Raw genomic sequence first — 14,603 nt, 5'->3', positions numbered from 1 at the left:
TGCATACAGATAGGGGTTGTTGTCTGAAAGTCACGTCGCTATGCTTTCTGAGCTTCAGCTATTCATATTAAAGAAAACAGTTCTCGTTCAAAGAGCTCCATTTAACTTAGAGATCTTCCAGGCAGGTTATCAGCCATTTTACCTCTAGACAACTCTCATTTACAGTAATGGGGCAGATGATTGGGTAAGTGAAAACCTGTAAATGTCATTTTAGCTAATACCTTTTTCTTTCTTTCTCCCCCTAGAGCTACTGACAAGTAGCAAAAATCCATTATGGTATAGTGATCAGAGTTTTCTCTCCACTTCTTTCGCATGGTCTCTGACCTTTCTGCCCCTCTTCTCTCCATTCCAACACCTCCACCCTCTGGGTGAAGGTATAATCAACAGCTTCACCAACCATGTGACAAAGGAGAAGCAGAAGAGACTACCTAAAATACAGATCATGCAAGAATTTAATGCTTGGGGAGGGAGTGTTAAAGAGAGAGATTTGGAAGGAGGAATCATCCCATGCTCATAAAAAGAGTAGGGAAGGGATATTCAATTTTCCAGTGAAAATCTCCTTTAACTTAAATCATAATCATTTATATTTATATTATGTTTATCAGCTACAAGGCTCTTTCACATATAGCATCTCCCCTGAGCTTCAGAGTAGCCTAAGAAGCACGTTACATGAATGAATGAAAAAAACATTGTGTGCATAGTAATATAATAATAATACATGTATTACTTTTTTCAGTTTTATAGATGAGGAAGCAGGCTCAACGAGGCTAAGTAACTTGTCCAGGAGTATATGACCAATAAGTCGGTAGAAGAGGCAATATTCAAGGTCTGTTTATGCTAATCCCCCGATTTTTGCCATTACCAACTGCTCTCCTCCAAGATAATCTGGGCAGCCCACCATTCTAAACTCTAAATTCAGAAGACAATTATTCCTTTTATTGAGTCATTGTGGGGGGTTGCAAAAGGGAAGAGTTTACAAACACCTATGACCTAGGATTGTGAGGAGGTGAGAAAAAGCCCATATGCAATGGATATTTAATAGAAATTGTTGTAAAAGTCAAGACAATAGATCCAGGTGTTAATCTGGGAGGGCACCACTTTCTTATTTGTTGTCTCCTCTGGAGTTTCTTGCCTCTGATTCTCCCCATTTGCCCTAACAGTTTGGCATTAGTAGTAGCAGCAGCAGCTAACAAATATATGCCCCTGAATAACCTCAGGTCCCAAGGACTGGAACAACCCCTAAAAACATCACACAGAGCCAAACTAAAGACCTGGAAACATCTACCTTCCAAATTCTTCAATAGTAATTATGGGGCCCAGATGTTGTTTTAGAGAAGAGTCTATTCCTGAATTGGCCTTTGCTTTTCCTTGGCAGGTCTCCCCATTGTGCTTGAGTGGGGTTTCCAGAGGATCTGACACATGTCCAATTCCTGCAATGGGCTCTGCCCTGAGGCAGGGGGCCATATGGCTTTGATGTTCATCCTTGATGCTAATGGACATGAGCATTTCTCTCTAAACTAACCTTCTGCTCACCATTCCCACAGGACATCAGGATATCACCTTCCTATTTAAAAAAAAAAATTCTTCAGAGAACTTGCTGAGGTTATCAAAGGAAATCTATTCTGATACCCTGGATAGTCATAGAATGTTAGATCTAGAAGTCATTGTGAAGGAAATCTCAAAGGATATACAAGTTGCTAGGTGCATGTAGGCAAGTTATTTCCTCTCTACATTTCAATTTCCTCATCTCTAGAATGAATGACTTGGTATTCATGATTTCCGGGTTCTCCCAGTGACCTATCTAAAATCACACAGCAAGAGACATGACTAAACTCCAGTTCTTCTGACTGCAGGACCAATGTTCTTTCTATGTCATCATATGACATAAAGAAGCAATCTGAAGCTATGAGAAACTACAAGAAAAACAAAAGCATTTCCAAGGTCAAAACAGAACACCTTTCTCCTGGTTTCACTTTTTAGCTTTCCTGGGAACTTTTCCAATGCAGGTCCAGATAGCTTTAGAGAAGACCTAGCCACCCATTTTTCTGAACTCCATGCCCTCACCTTAAAATCTTGTTCTGAAACAATACTCTCTCCTCCAGTCAGCTTATTCTCTAGAATAGACCCAATATTACTGCCTCTTAAAGGGGTTGCCATATCTTTTTTTTTCCCTCTCTTTTATCAGGCTCTAGGGCTTCATTGAATACAATATCATCACCAATATCATCATTTATCACAAGGAGGGAAAACCTTAAACAGCCTAATCACATTTCTCCTTCCACAGACCTCTACATCAGCCATTAATACTTTGAATTAACTTCTCAATGGTTAACATAATTACATAATTTAGAGTAGAATCTCACTTCTCATCCTGTTGATTCTAACCTCCCCAAACTGTTCAAAATTTTCTTAATTCATCAAGTATCCTACAATACTTAGTATTTTTACCCTTTCCATCAAGGGCCTCAACTCATACTTAACAAAAAATATGAGACAATGTCTGAAGAATTCCTTTTCTCCACTCATCTCAAATCACTTTAACACTTCCCCCCACAATTTATTTCTAAATTCTTATTTCAATAGAAGAGATAAACATTTTCCATATTAAAGACAACCACTCTATGTTCACCCCATCTCATTCTCCACTTATATTTTCCAGAAGATTTTCTCTTATATCATCCCCATGCTCTTTCTTATCTTTGGTCACTTCTTATACTGGGTCATTCCCTCATTAAATAAACACATCTTCTCTTGTTTATTTAAAAAAAAAAGTGCTTGAAAAGACCTGATCATCTCCAACAATACCTCATATTTTTCTTACTCTTTTTAGCAAAACTCCTAGACAAACCCATTTTTAATAGTTGCCTTGGGGGCATCTAGATGGCCCTATGGATAGAGTACCAGCCCTGGAGTCAGGAGGAACTGAGTTCATATATGAACTCATACACTTAACACTAGCTGTGTGACTCTGGGCAAGTCACTTAACTCCAGTTGCCTTGCACACACACACACACACACACACACAAAACAGAGAAGAAAAAAAGAAAAGAAAAGAAATATGCACCTCCATTTCTTAAAACCTCTCTGAAATGTGTGTTCTAATCTCATCTTTCAACTGAAACGCCTCTCCAAAACTCTTTGTACCTTTTGACAATTTTGATCACTCTCTTATCACAGATAGTCTCTCTTCTCTGGATTCTTCTCTGGACAATGCTCTCTTCTAGTTCTGTTTCTACCTATTTGGCAATTCCTTCTTTTTTGTTAGTTTTTCAATATTTTGCCTGTATCCTTAGCTCTTTCCTGGACCCTGGGGAGAGGCATCAATTGTTATCCCAAGTGACATGGGGATTTTCCTGAGTAAGGACCAGAGTACAAACCAGGAGAGCAGGTCTCCTGAGATCATATGACATCTGAAGCATCAAAAACTTCCAAACCCTCCCTCCTCCACACTTAGAACACAACTCAATATTAACATAAAGTTCAAAATCAAGAAATGGGATGGAAAAATGAGACTATAAAAACTGACCATAAAATGTTACTATGATAAAATGGAAAATCAAGATGCAAACTCAGAATACAACAATGAAATCAAAACGGCTACCAAAACAAGTCTCAAAGGAAAAGAAAATATGAATTAAACACATACACACACACACACACACACACACACACACACACACACACGAAAAAAATAAGAAAAGCTGGTCAAATGGAAAAAAGTGATACAAAAAGAATCACAGATGAAAATAATTCCCCCAAAATTGGAATTATCCAAATGGATAAAGAAATACAAAAGTTCAATGAAGAAAATAATTTCTTAATGATCAGAATTGTACAAATGGAAGCTAATGACTACATGAGATATAGGGGGGAAAAAAGTCAAAGGAATTTTTAAAATAGAAGAAAGTGTGAAGTATCTCATCAGAAAAATAAATGTTCTTCAAGGGAAAAACCAAATCTTTTATTTAAAAAAAAAAAGAAGTTTAAGCATTCCTGATGAAAAAATCAGAGCTGAACAGAAGACTGGACTTTCAAATAAAAGATTCAGGAGAAACATAAAAAAGTAAATATGAAATAGAATTTAATAAGGTTAAACAATTTACTTTTCTATATGCAGATATAACACATATAACTTCTAAGAACTTTATCAATATTAAGACAGATAGATTATACTTAGAGGGAAATTATGAGTCAAGTATGTTAAAATAATGTTTAAAAAAAATGGATAGGCAAAAAAAGGAAGCCTTCAGAAAAAGAAGGGAGAAAAGGAGCAAGAAGAAAAAAAGAAAAGAAAATATGCACCTCCATTTCTTATGACCTCTCTGAAATGTGTGTTCTTTAACACATATTTAATATATCTAACAAAGATATGTGGACACATACATGTACTCAAGTGGTAATATTCTACAGAGAAGTAAGGTGAGAAGGGAATCAGGGAAAGGAAGGAGGCAGGATAAGTATGAGGACAGATAAAAGAAGGCAGTAGTCAGAAAACAAAACAGACTTTGGAAGAGAGACAAGATAAAAGAGAAAGAGAGAAGGATACATAAAAGAGAATAGGATGGGGAAAAAACTATTAGAAACTAGAATCCAACAATATGCTTTTTTACAAGAAACATACTTGAGAGACACACATAGTAAACTAAGGGCCTGGAGGAGAATTTATTATGCTCCAGGGGTAGCAGTTATACATATATATATGTGTGTGTGTGTGTGTGTGTGTGTGTGTGTGTGTGTGTGTATGTTCTATTCACTGCATCACCTAGCTGCCCATATCTATTCACTGCATCACCTAGCTGCCCCATATGGGGCATTTTTAATATTTAATATATCTAACAAAGATATATATATAGATATATATATATATATATAGATATATATATATATATATATATATATAGGGCAGCTAGGTGATGCAGTGAATAGAACATACACACACACACACACACAAAAGAAAAGAAAATATGCACCTCCATTTCTTATGACCTCTCTGAAATGTGTGTTCTTTGACACATAGTTAATATATCTAACAAAGATATATATATATATATGGGGCAGCTAGGTGATGCAGTGAATAGAACATATACACACATATACATACATATATATATACACATACATATATATATATATATACATATATGTATATGTATATATATCAAATGCCATAGATACAAATCTTTAAAGTAAAAGATAAATTAATTACAAAAAGAAATAGATAATAAAACTATATAAGAGAAAGACCTCAACTTTTTCTTCTCAGACTTAGTTAAATCTAAAAATGAATGAGAAAGAAGTCAAGGAGATGAAGAAAATCCTAGAGAAGTTGATATGATAAATTTCTAGAAAAAAATTGAATGGGAATAGAAAAGAATAAATTTTTTTTCTCAGAATTACATGGTACACAAAATTTGATTATGTACTAGTCCATAAAAACCTCACAAAAATGCAGAAAAGCAATAATATTAAATGTACCCTTTTTAGACAATACCACAATAAAAATTGCATTTAATAAATGGCTATGGAAGCATAGATTAAAAATTAATTCAAAACTACACAATGTAATCCCAAAGAATGTGGGCCAAAGAACAAATTGTAGAAACAATCAAAATTTTCACTAAATAGAATGAGAACAGTAAGACAACATTTCAAAATCTGTATGATGCAACCAAAGCAGTACTTGGGAAAAACTTATAGCTATAAATGCATACATCAATAAAAGAGAGAAAGAGCAGATCAATGAATTAGACAAGCTACTACATAATCTTAAAAAAAAAACAAATTTAAAATCCTTAATTAAACAAAAAATAGGAATACTGAAAATTTTTAAAAAATTAATAAAACTGAAAGTAATAGATCCATTGAACCAATAAATCAAACTAGGAGCTGTTTTTACCACCACCACCCCTCCTCCCCCCCAAAATATACTATTGTTAAATTTAGTTTTGAAAAAAGAAGAAAAACAAATTACTATTATCAAAAATAAAAAGATATACTATACCACCAATGAAGATGAATTAAAACAATTACTATTTTTACCCAAATATATACCAGCAAAACTAACAACCTAAATGAAATGGATGAATAGTTACAAAAATATAAACTGCCCAGATTAACAGAAGAGAAAATAGAATACTTAAATAACCTAATCTTGGAAAAAAAGAAATTATACAAGCCAAAAATGTACTACCTAAGAAAAAATTCCTAGGACCAGATTTGCATGGCAATTTCACCAAACATTTGAGGGAAAATAATTCTAATATTATATAAATTATTTGAAAAATAGGTTAAGAAGGAATCCCATAAAACTCCTTTTATAGTACAAATATGGTTTTAATACATAAACTAGGGAGGGCAAAACAGAATAAGAAAACTTTAAGTCAATTAGTGAATGCAAAAATTTTAAATAACATATTAATAAGGGGACTATAGCAACATAGTACAAAGATCATTATGAGCAGGGGGATTTATACCAGGAATGCAGGGTTTGTTCAGTATTAAGGAAATGATCAATATAATTAACTATGTAATAAGAAAAACAATAAAATCATAAAACAACAAAAATAATCATAGATTGTATCAGTAGAAAAAGAAAAGGCCTCTGAGAAAATATAATGCCCCTTACTACTAAAAAAAAAAAAAAAACCCACTAGAAATCACAGGAATAAATGAAATCTTTCTTTAAAACAAAAGTCAAGTGATACAAAACTGAAGCCTTCCCACTGAGATCCATGGTGAAGCAAGAATGTTCATTACTACCATTATTATTCAATGTTGTACTAGAAATTCTATAGCAATAAGACAAGAAGAAAACATTCAATTCAATAAAAATAGGCAATGAGGAAACAGAACTATCAGTCTTGACAGATGATATGATGGTATATTTAGAGAGTCCTAGAGAATCAACTAAAAACTAGTTTAAACAATTAACTTCAACAGTATATAAGCTTATATAAATCATCAACATATGACCAGAACCCAGGAGTAAGAGAGAAAAAGAAAAATTCCATTTTTAAAAACTGCAGACAATGCAAAATCTTGGGACTCTACCTGCTAAGCCAAACTTGGAGATTATATGAACAAAATTATAAAATACTTTTCACAAAATAAAGACAGATCTAAAGAAATGGAGAATTACCAGTTGCTTAAGGCTTATTATAGTCTGAGCCAAAATAAAAATGACAATTCTACCCAAGTTAATTTACTTATTCTGTATCCTATCAATCAAACAAAAAAAAAGTTCTAAGAGCTAGAGAAAATAACAAAATTCAGCTGAAAGAACAAAAGGTCAAAAATAGCAAAGAAATCACTGGGGGTAGATAAGAAGGGTGATGTGAAAGAAGATGACCTAGTAGTTCCAGATTTCATACTATATTACAAACTCATCAAAAGAAAATTTAGTTCTGATCAAGAAATAAAGTGGTAAATCTATGAAATAGATTAGGTATGCAACACATAATAAATGATCATAATAATCTAGTCTTTGATAAATACAAAGCCCCAAGCTTTTAACCAAACCTGGTAGGAAAACGGAAAAGCAGTATGTTAGAAATTAGGTACAGATGAACATCTCACATTGTATTCCAAAATAAATTGGTCCAAATGGATAAATGATTTAGATATAAAGGGTGATATCATAAATAAATTAAGGAAGTACGGAAAAACACATATGTCAAATGACCAAGCAAGAAGTAGAGAAGATAACAAAATAACATAGATAATTTTAATTAGATGAAATTAAAAAGCTTTTGCCCAAACAAAAGTAATGCAACTAAAATAAGAAGGAAAACAGGAAATTGGGGACAAAATTTTATAACATTTTTTCTCATAAAGGCTTCAGTTCTCAAACATTTAGGAAACAGCCAAATTTATAAAAAATAAAAACTATTCCCCAATTTATAAATGGTAAAGGATGTGAACAGGCAATTTTCAAAATAAGAAATCCAAGATATGATTAATCACATGAAAGGAAGGCTCTAAATCACTAGTAGTTATAGAAAGACACATTAAAATAACTCTGAGATATCATTTCATACTTATCAAATTAGATAATATAACAGAAAAGAAAAATGACAGTACTAAAGGAGATATGGGGGAAATTGGATACTATGGGGAAAATGGATGCATTGTTGGTGGAGTTGTAAATGATCTAACCATTCTGGAAAACAATTTGGAACTACACCCAAAAGTTACAAAACTGTGAATAACCTTTGACCCAGTAGTACCACTACTATATCCCAAAAAGATCAATGAAAAGGGAAAAGATATTTGTTCAAAAATATTTATATCATTCCTTTTTTTGGTGGCAAATAATTTGAAATTAAGCAGATACCTATCAATTAGGGATGACTGAGCAAGTTGAAATATATGATTGATATGGAATAATATTATACTATAAGAAATGATAACAGGATAGTTTTAGAGAAACCTAGGAAGACTTATATGAACTGCAAAATGAGCATAACCTGGAAAATAAAGCAATAATGTAAGAATGATCATGTGAAAGACTTCACTACTCTATTAAACAATGATCCAAGACAGTTCAAAGGATCCTTGATGAAAATATCACTCATCTCTAAAGAAAAAATTAATGACTCTAAATGCAAATTGAAGCATATTTTCTTTGTTTTTCTTGGGACTCAGGAGTGTCCCTTTTCTTTTGCAACATAGTTAATATAGAAATGTTTTAAATAACTTCACATACATAATCAGTGTCAAATTGCTTACCTACTCAAAGTAAGGGAAAGATTGAGAGAGAGGAAAAAAGTTGGAATTCAATTTCTTTTTTAAAATTTTTATTAATTTTTTAAAAATAGCTTTTAATTTTCAAGATATATACAAAGGTAGTTTTCAACATTCACCTTTGCAAAACTTTGTGTTCCAAATTTTTCTCCCTTCTCTCCACTCCTTCCCCTAGACAGCAAGTAATCTAATATATATTAAATATGTATAATTCAACTATACATATTTCCATATTTATCATGCTGCACAAGAAAAATTAGATCAAAAAAGAGAAAAATAAAGAAAAATAAAACAAAAAGCAAGCAAATAACAACAAAAAGGTGAAAATACTATGTTGTGATCCATATTTCATCCCCACAGTCCTCTTTCTGGATGCAGATAGTTCTTTCCATCACAGTCTTTTGGAATTAGCCTGAATCATCTCATTGTTGAAAAGAGCCCCCCCCCTTCAGAATTGATCATTGTATAATCTTTTTGTTGCTGAGTACAATGTTCTCTTGGTTCTACTCACTTTAATTAGCATAAGTTCATGTGAGTCTCCCTAGGCCTTTCTGAAATCATCCTGCTGATCGAAAATCAATTTCTTTAAAAAATTTTTGTTGATCAAGTTCCGTAGACTTGTGATGGAGAGCCATTTGCATCCAGAAAGGGGACTGTGAGGACTGAATGTGGTTTACAACATAGTATTTTTTGCTGTTGTCTGCTTGCTTTTTCTTTATTATTGTTTTTCCTTTTTGACCTTATTTTTTTTGTTTGCAGCATTCTAAATGTGGAAAAATGTATAGAATAATTGCTCATGTTTGACATATATTGGATTATTTGCTGTCTGGGGAAGAAGGGGAGTGAAAGAGGGGAATTAATTTGGGTTTTGTAGGGGTGAATGCTGAATCTTTGCATATATTTTGAAAATAAAAATTAATTATTAAAAAGAAAATAAATAAATTTACAATCCTAAAAATACTGTTAAAAGGCATATGTAATTGGGAAATAGTTAACAAATAAAAAATATTTTGAAGACTCAGTTCAAATACCACCTGCTACAGGAAGCCTTTCCTAATCTCCCAATTATTAATGCTTCCCCCCTAAGATTATCAGCCATCTATTCTGTGAATATTTTGTACATATCTCATTATTTACAATTTTCTCTCCCATTAAACTGAGTTCTTTGAAAGCAGAGAATATTTTTGCCTTTCTTTGTATCTCCAATGCTTAGTACAATGGTTGATACAAAGTATTTGACAGATGCTTTTTAACTATTTTTTGTTTTGTTAAGTAAGTGGCTTGGAAATCTAGGAGTTAAATTGAAATATTCATAAGCATTGGCATCTAAGGGATTCATCTTTCTTTTGGACTGATTTATAGCTCAAATGAAATAATAGCTAATAACAATATTCTCTAGCATTTATATGTTAATTTATACGTTATTTACATATTTATATTTAAATCACATCTAAATTAAATTATTTATTAGTGCTTTAAGATTTGCAAAGTACTTTACAGATATTATTTCAACTGATCCTCACAGTAACACCGAGAGGCAAATGCTATTATTTTAAAGTGTGTTAAATAAGATGATAACTTCATATTTTGATTCATTTTACATGCTCAGTTACCAGACCAGAGGGCAATAACTGTGACTCTTATTTCTCACATTTGTTCACCTCCATCTAGTTCCTAGGAGAGGCTCCACAGAGAATAAGTGCTCAATAAACATTTCTTCAGAACTAACTCAAAGGGTTATAGGGAAGGGGAGCCAAGATGGTAAAGGGAGAGAAAGCAAGGCATAATCCCCATTCTATATATTCTTTTTAATGGATCAAGGAAATGGATCAAGGAAGTGCATCAGAATGATTCCTGGTGAGAAAATCCATTAAAAAGTCATGATGAGTTCTTTGCCCAACCCAGATTGGCCTAAGGAGACACACAGGAAGGTTTTCTGACACTAAAAACAAATCAGATCAGGAGCTTGTACACAGAGCATTCCATAAGAGACACTATGCACCAAGGTAAGAAAAAAGGTCTCATACCCATATGAGGGCATTTCCAAAACTACACTAGATGCCCCTGAAACAGATGCCAATTGGTGGCTCTGTTGCCTGCACATGTCCAGGTTAGAGTGAAAAGGGGGCCTGATCATGAAAGTGGCTTGAATTCCTGGAGTTAGGAGACTCTAGTCCTTTACAAGGAATGGAAAAATTTCAAAAGCCAGGCAGCAGTGGTGTAGCTTAAACCTTGGGCTCCAAGCAAGGTCTTATTTCCTATATCTAGCCTGATCCATGGAAGAATAAGCAAAGCAAGACCTGACCAAAAAGGAGCTTACAGTTCTGTCACTCTGAGCCAACAGAACTTATCAGTTGTTTTATAAGGACTGAAAATGTGAAGTACTTCATAACAAAAACAATTGACCTAGAAAACAGATCAAAGAGGAAAAAAAAATAAAAACCATTATATTCTCTGGATGTTAATCAAAAATGAGACCAAATATCATATTTCAAGAAATCTTAAAAGAAAAACTACACAGATCTCTTAGAACCAGAGCAAAATAGAAAAAATCTGCTGGTCACCTTGTGAAAGACTCTTCAAAATTTAAACTCTCAGAAACATTACAGGGAAAATCCAGAGTTTTAAGGTAAAAGAAAAATTATAAGTAGTCAGAGAGAAAGGATTCAAGTACTAAGGAGTCATATACAATTTAGAAGTTACCATTATAAAGCAATGAAAAACTTAAAAATCTAGTATGCCAGAAGACAAAAGATATGGGCTTACAGCCAAGATTAATTTAGCCAGAAGAATAGAGTAAAATACTATGGAATATGGGGTGGGTTTGGGGGATGAATGGATCTTTATGGAAATAGAGAACTTCCAAGTATGCCTGATGAAAAGACCAGAGCTGCAGAACAAACTTTGAAGTGCAAACATAGGAATGAAGAGAAACATAAAAAGGTAAACATTAATAAAGAATGATAAAGGACTAAACAGGGTATATGGTGATAGCCAGAGTCTGGGAATGTGACTTTTACAGATAATATAAACTACCTTGAACAAATATAAACAGCAAAAGAAGCTCCATGTGTTTCATGGGAACATTTGCACATGACCCTGGGCCATTCCAAGTACTATTCCTTCTCTGTTCTGTTTCTGTATAATGCCTGGCCTGACCTGAGATTTATGCAGAAATCCATTCCACCATTCTGACCTCCTTGTTCTTGTCCTTGTCTTTGTCTTTGTCCTTGTCCTTGAGTAGGTTTTGTTAATAAACTCCTTTAGACAACCAATTAATCCTAAATAAAATCTATTCACTACCAAGCTGTTATGGGCAACTTTTTCTTCAGTATTTCAGTATTCTCTTAGAGGGTCTGAATCCCTATAATCAAAATATCACAGAACAGATCAGCATCCTTATAACTGATATAGCTGGCAGGACAATCTGCCCTCTACAAATCTTATGTCCTTATAATTGGTGTAATCAGCAGGTTAGTCTGCTCCCCTACAAATCTCATGCTGCATCACAAAAATAAATTGCTTGCATTCAAATATGAGGAAATGATATATTTGTCCCTTTCATGCTTATTCTCATTAGGGTCTATAGAGAGATTCTAATTAGGCAAAACCTAGAAGTGGTCCTATTATGTCTTCATCTTAAGAAAAGAATGGAAAGAGAGGGGAAGAGAAATATATTGAATGAAGGAGAAAGGGAAAGGAAAGAAGTACAATTATCTCACATAATTTGGGGGTGCTAGCATATATCTATACAAACAAGAAGCAGAGGGTGGAAGGAGCCACTAACACTTGAATCTCATTGTCATCAGGAAAAAGGAAGAAAAAACAAGAGAGTTGGCTATAAAAACACATTTCTTTCAACAATGAAATAAGAGGAATAGATGGGGAGAAATAAAAGAAGGGTAAATTAAGAAAAGGATTAGCGCAAAGCAAAAATAAACTCCAAGGATGTACAAAAATATTTCTAGCACTTTCTGATGTTAGTTATCAAAAAAAAAAAAAAAAAAAAAAAAAAAAAAAGAATGAGAATCTGAGGGGATGCCCATAAACAGGGAAATAGATGAATAAGTCCTGGTACATAAATGTATTGGGATATTATCATGCTGAATTTTTATCAGCACAATATCCACTCAGGATTCGAGGAGACTAATGATGATACATGTTACTCATGTGTGGAAAGGTGAAGAACTTACAGATTAAGTACATATTGATCAGAGACTATTAGCTAAAGTAGTCAAGCCCATAAGGCCCCAGTCACGTGATTTTAGGTAAGGCCTGGACTGCATTCCATTGTCCAAAGAAGGGATTATGGGTGCAAGAAGCTCTATATCACCTTGTGTACTGCATTCCACTGACCAAATAGGGGAATAAAAGTTTATGTGACCAATCACAACATATACAGGGTGAGATTTTGGAGGTCTTTGTCTGAAATGTATAAAAGCTATGAATATTTTCAAGGGAGTGGCTCTCTCCTGCTGTGAATTTGGCTCACAGACCAGGATGGGGTCTGCTTCTCAAGATTCTAATAAATAATTCTGCTTTCTATGAGTGATCTCCAAGTAATCAATTTGGGTAGGTCTTTTTGTCCCAAACACCCATCTACTGATAAAAGAACTCAGAATGCAGAATGAGATAGATATATTGTTAGGTCAATGCAGAAATGTGTTTTGATTGACTATATATGATAACAGGTTTTGTTTTTCTTGTTTTCTCAATGTGGAAGGGAGAGGGGAGAGGGTGAGAAAGGGAATATTAATTGGCTGATTAAAATAAAGTATATATATGCAAATTTGAATATGTGTGTATATCTGTATACATATATATGCAATATATATTTATGGATAAATATATATGTATATATAATTTTTAAAAAAGAAAACTGAACTTTCTTTTGGCCATATGTGGCATAAAAAGCTACACTTTGATTATTCAGATGCTTTTCAAGGGATGCACCTCTTCCTAAAAAGAATACATTCCCTGTCCCAGTTCTGCCATAATACTTGGAATTTTTATCACTGGGAAGTCAGTTCCTTAGATTAAGACATCCAGTTTCAAGAGCCATTATCAATTATCAATACCTTAATATGAGATAAAATGGAATAATGGAAAAAGCATGCTATATTTGGAGTCTGAAAACTTGAGTTCAGATTCTAGCTCTTTTTATTATCTCTATGACCTGAACTAGGCAGCTGACTTCTCTGATTGTTTCTTCATCTATAAAATTAGAGGGGAGAAGAGGCATTAAGGTGTAATCTCTATGATCCTTTCCAACTCTAAACCCCATAATCTTATTTAGCTATTTGATAGAAGATGGGAAATGTGACAGATGTTTTGATTAAAGATGAAGATAAGTCCATGGAATGGATCATTATCTTGGAAAGCTAAGAACAGCTGGAGCTGACAGCCAGGTAAGAGGGATAGTGAATGGAAGGACATGAAAATGTCACCATGGAGTTCTTCCAGCGTCACTGAGCACCAATCTCCAGTGACTGACTGAAAACAAGAGGTTTTTATTTTCCTTTTTGCTCCCTACCAACATCCCCTCCAAGATGGGGAGACAAATATCAATCATTATCAAGGAACCAAAAACAACAACAACAACAACAACAAAACCTTGGGTAATGGGAAATATAGGATTCTTTATTTAAGGAGAGAATCAGTAAAAGCTGGGATACCCCAGGCTGACTCAGCATTCATTCTTCTTCACATCATAGACATAATTCCCTAATGTTTCCAATTGAATGTGAGAGGTCATCCTGATCCAAAGGAGAGTACTTTATAATTTTTAAACAGGATACAAAATGATGACTCTCCTTTCTCCAAAAGAAATAAAACATAAAAATGAAAACCCAGTTTTAAAA

General features: G+C 33.6%; 1 protein-coding gene across 1 annotated transcript in view; it reads right to left on the bottom strand.

The window, feature by feature from the left end:
- The window catches only part of DOCK2 (dedicator of cytokinesis 2), a 449,319-nt gene that overhangs the window by 289,645 nt on the left and 145,071 nt on the right, over positions 1-14,603 (bottom strand). The gene's annotated exons all lie outside the window — the stretch shown is intronic.

Source organism: Antechinus flavipes, chromosome 2 (genome assembly GCF_016432865.1).
Source record: "Antechinus flavipes isolate AdamAnt ecotype Samford, QLD, Australia chromosome 2, AdamAnt_v2, whole genome shotgun sequence".
Taxonomy (NCBI): Eukaryota; Metazoa; Chordata; class Mammalia; order Dasyuromorphia; family Dasyuridae; genus Antechinus; species Antechinus flavipes.
The sequence above is the reverse complement of the archived record's forward strand: the minus strand, read 5'-3'. Positions and strand labels throughout refer to the sequence as shown.